Consider the following 5,000-nt stretch of genomic DNA (forward strand, 5'->3'; position numbering starts at 1 on the left):
GTACTACAGTTATACCCAGCACCATACCTCCCCACCCCTAAGTGCAAGATATCTCAACTAAGGCTACAAAATGGGGAGGCAATGGACCAACACTAGGGACACAATGTACATCCTGCAGGTATAAATGTAGAATGTCGCTACAGGAACAGGGTGTGTGTGAGCATACATGTTCAGAAGGATGTCAATTATGAACCTGTAATGTATGTCATCAATACTGACAGACATCCCCACATGATCACAGTGATTCACCACAGGAAGGAATAAAATTATACTGTTCAACAGACCAGAAATATGGGCAATAAACATGGACAGTCTGGAACAATCTGGCCGGTGACAGGTATGCTCAGTACAGCTTAGTGCAAGAAAGCATAACCAAGCCTGGCAAAAGGGGGGGATGCCATGAAAATGTGGACATATCTGACATACTGGTGTAGATGAGCTGACACATGTGATGCAGTAACACCATCTTGTCTGTTCCAACATCTATTGAGTGGAATAGCACAAGTACAAAACCCAGTGACTTCCCAGGAGTTGGTCATGTAAATCTTCACATCCTCCAACTGATGTGTCAGACATACACAACACTTATGTGGGCCAGGCAACAATACACATTTGCCAAATATCTGGACATAACATCACATTAGGGAAGATACATTGAGCTGCTAGCCATGTCACCAAGCAATATCCAAACTACAGGCAGACTGACACAACAAAAAAGCAATCTTGCTATGGGGAAATACACATGTAATTGCAAATATACCAGGCACTCCAGGGATGTAACAGCACTGAGAAACAGACACCAGTGTGAAAGTGCATACAGTATAAGGAGTGTGTGAACCAAATTGTCAGCATGTTTGATACTCACACACTACTCCTACATATAATGGCCCAGTAGCCAGTGTAGTATAATGCCTGACTGTATTATGGGGCATGTCACAGTTTTACCCTACAAAAATGTAACACTTGATAGAGCACCAGAAACTGGACCTGCATGCAAAGGCAGATAGAAAAGGAAATATAACACTTACATCTACCCCCCCCCCCAAGAAATAACATATTCACAATACACTGCTACACAATCCTGACAGTCTGTCAACAATAGCCAGAAATACAAAGACCTCCCAATTGTACACACTCACAAAGAATGTCCAGGCCTTGTCATCATATATAAGGCCTCTTACACATAAAATGTCTGGTAGTTTGATACCTAACTGGGATGATATTATGAATTACGTCACTAAGTAATGATATACCATATCTCTATGCCTCTGACTGCATGATATGTGGATAAAGTTTGACATACTCGTGGACAGAGGCCTAAACACAGGTCCAGGATGGAGATATTGCTGTTATAAACTGAGAAAGTAGCTGATGTAGGTCTAATCATATCCCCCCTGTCACACACAGTGCAAATGTGAACATCCCACACTCTGCTATGTCCAGCCCTGAATCCTCCCTGTCTGAACAATCTCACTGTCTGCAACCAGTATAATGCAACCAGTCACACTACCCTCCTGTAGACTTTACATATCACTCTTAATGGTATTTGTCTGTCACAAATAACTCCTGACTCCTCTAACCACCACACACAATCTGCCTGTACTCTCTCATACACCTCACCTCCACACTGCCCATGATTCTGAACTGGTGTTCCAAAGTAGTTAGGCCTATCCACCTTCCAAACTGTATGCCCTGCATTGTCACCATTCCTCTGTCCCCCACCCTATTCAGACACATGTATTCTTACTTACTCCTGCTGACCATCATTCCTTCCTGCTCTACAACATAACTCCACCTCCCTGGGGTCTCCCCAACCTGTCTCCTAATCTGACTACAGACCATAATGTCATCTGCAAACTGCACAGTCAACAGGGACCCCTGTCTGATCATATCTGTCTACCTGTCCCTCACCACTGCAAATGTGAAAGAACACAAAGGTGACCCAATGTACTCCCACCTCCACCTTAAATCCACCTGTCATGTCAAAACCAGAAATCACTGCTGTCACACTAGCCTCCTACATATCCTGTGGTGTCTGACAGACTCCTCTGGCACCCCTGACCACCACATACAATACCACAACTACTCTCCAGGCAGCATGCCATATGCTGTCTGTAGGTACACATAGACACAATGCAGCTGCATCTCAGCCTCAATGCAGAGCTCCATTAACACTTGTGGATCAACATTTGCATCTGTAACGCTCTTTCCTGGCATGAAACCATACTGCAAATCATCAATCATCACCATGTTCTCAACCTAGCTGTCACCACCCTTTACCATTACCTCATCCTGTGACATATCAATGTTATATCTCATTTGTTACTACAGCTCAGCAGACCACCCTTGTTCAGATAAGCAGTACCCATACATATCCATCAACATTTCACACATCCTCTCACTTTCCAAGATTATAGTAAACAATCCGATTATAAATACCACTGCCAGGTCTCAGAAACACCTCCAGGCATCCCCAGGTATGTCACCTGGAACAACAGCCTTTCCACTGTTAAACCCCCTCATAGCTATCCTTATATTCCCCTTGATAATCTGTTGCACCTCCTGATTAACCATACCCACCTCAGCCAACCTTCCATCCCTCCCCCATTTTCCGCATGGAATAGGCCATCAAAGTGATGTTTCTATATGTTCTAAACACACTCCTAGCTTGTATGTTTCACCCATATTCCTTTATCACCTTTTTGTGCTGCACATCCTTCCTAGCTATGTGCCTCTGTCTAGCCAATAGCTACAGGCCCTATACACCATCCATGCTGTCCAAGATTACATACAACCCCAGACTACACATCTGTATGCCAGACTCCACATCCATAGCCTTGTCCAACACTGTCTTTGTCATGCACCCCATCTCTTTATACTCATGTCTACTCTACATCTGTCTGTCAATCCCACTTCTCTTTTGCCAACACCTTTCTCTGCATAGTCCCCTGTACTTCTTCATTCCACCACCACTTTTGTAGGAGCAGTCACCATCTGAGCGGCATGTCAACCTGTGTCTGATTGAGCATACTAGGTCACAGGTGCATTAATGTAATGCTGAGTATGAGTGCAAATTGGACACATCTATTGAGGGCAATCAGAAGGCCTTCCCCACATATGTCTGTGGTCTCACAGGCAACTATCCAACCCACCCTGCAATGGAGGGCAACCACAGCACATACACACACACCATAGCTAAAGATGACCAGCTTCAGACATGTTTAGGACAAACATCACCCTCCTGGCTCAACATAAGTATAGAATGATATGCACACCACATGCACCCCTACCCTTACCATTAATCAGGTGCAAACTGCCTACTTACACATAATGCTATGCATGTCTATACAATTCTGCTAGGTTCTGGAGTATTATTTGATGTAATGTTGTGGCTACTGATACTCATTACTAGTGAGCTGTTTCCTGTAAAGAACTATGGACAATGTCTGATGTCCTGTCATGTGTTTTTCACCTGTTTATGTCTTTCAGGTGTGATGCAGAGGCTTCTGGCCTATGATGTTCAGGAGACAGCAGCCATAACTGAGGCCATCCTGGAACACTACCACATCCTCTTCAGTCGGGGTCACCAACATCAGTGGGAAAGGACAGCCCTCTGGGAAGACCTCACACAGAGAGTGAACACCTTGGGGAAATGTGGCCACACATACGAACAGGTCAGGCACAGAGCAACTGACCTGATTCGGCGTGCATGACAACAGCTTGCTGCAGTGGCGAGGGACCATTCTGCTACTGGTGGGGGGCCAGCGGGAGAGGCCCCACTTACAGCAATGGAGTAGCTCCTTGCCAACCCTGGGGTTGCCCACAGAGAACAACCATTACAAGATGTAGCTGTCATGAAGGTGGGTGCCACTTAGGAAACCGGCGTGGAGCGTCCAGGTAAGGGAAATGTCCACATCAGTGTACTGAGGTTACATTTCAACTGTGTAGTAACAGTCTTTAGATGCAGATGTCATTGCAAAATAGAGCACTGAGTAAGGTTTTTTTTAATGCACACATGTGCCTATTTCAGGTGAAGAATAGCAAATAGTGTAATATCATAGTGTAGACTGTACCTGTGCATACATGCAGCATTGCTCCTGGACCAATGGCTATTGCGAAGCTGCTGACAATACCTCTCCCTCACATTACCTAGGCACCTCTTGTCAACATGAGGCACAGCAGCCTGAGGCTGGTGAGTATGAGATCTTCCTGTTGTGGCTTACCAGTACCCCAGGCATTTTAAGGTCATGCATGTGGCCATGCACTGAACTGTTATAGTCAGCAAATTGCATGTACCTGCAAGATCAGCTATGGTGAGGTTCACTGTATGATATCACAGGAGCCTATTTGCATGAGATGTCACATATCAGTAGCATAACTCACAAACCAGTTATTGCAGGACATCTGGATAATGATTGCCAAAATGTGGGGACAGAGTGTCAATAGTAGGGACATGTTGTATACCGTACTGTGAGACAGTGCATATAAAAGGTGTACACACGTCACAATGCCAGGTATGTGTGAGACATGACAATGTGAGCACAATACACAAAATCAAAGCCATGCAACCTGTCATGTGACCTATAATCTGTACAATGCAAATGTGAAACATACAACTCTGTTAGGGGAACATGTATGTGGAGTGGAAACTGTTCAAGAGGCGAGATGCATATGTGTGGACAGGAAGATGCTCATACTGGGATATATCAGTGTGTGATACAACCACAGCAGTTGATCAGATTGGGTACACACCTGCCATCAATCATGGACTCCTGCAGTGCCTGCATATAACAGTCAGCTCACATACCAGGATTATCCCAATGCAGACCTATAGTTGCCATGGTTCGCATACAGCCTAACATGCTGCAAAAGGATTGAACGCTATGGACACATACACACAGCATTGCATATGCCATGGAACCCAGTGCAGATAGTCATCAAAAGGTGTACAAGAGATGGTGCAACAGTGACAGTTTGAAGAAGTGGACATCCCTACACAT

This window comes from Protopterus annectens, chromosome 5.part0 (assembly GCF_019279795.1).
Source record: "Protopterus annectens isolate FY-2018-M chromosome 5.part0, PAN1.0, whole genome shotgun sequence".
Taxonomy (NCBI): domain Eukaryota; kingdom Metazoa; phylum Chordata; order Ceratodontiformes; family Protopteridae; genus Protopterus; species Protopterus annectens.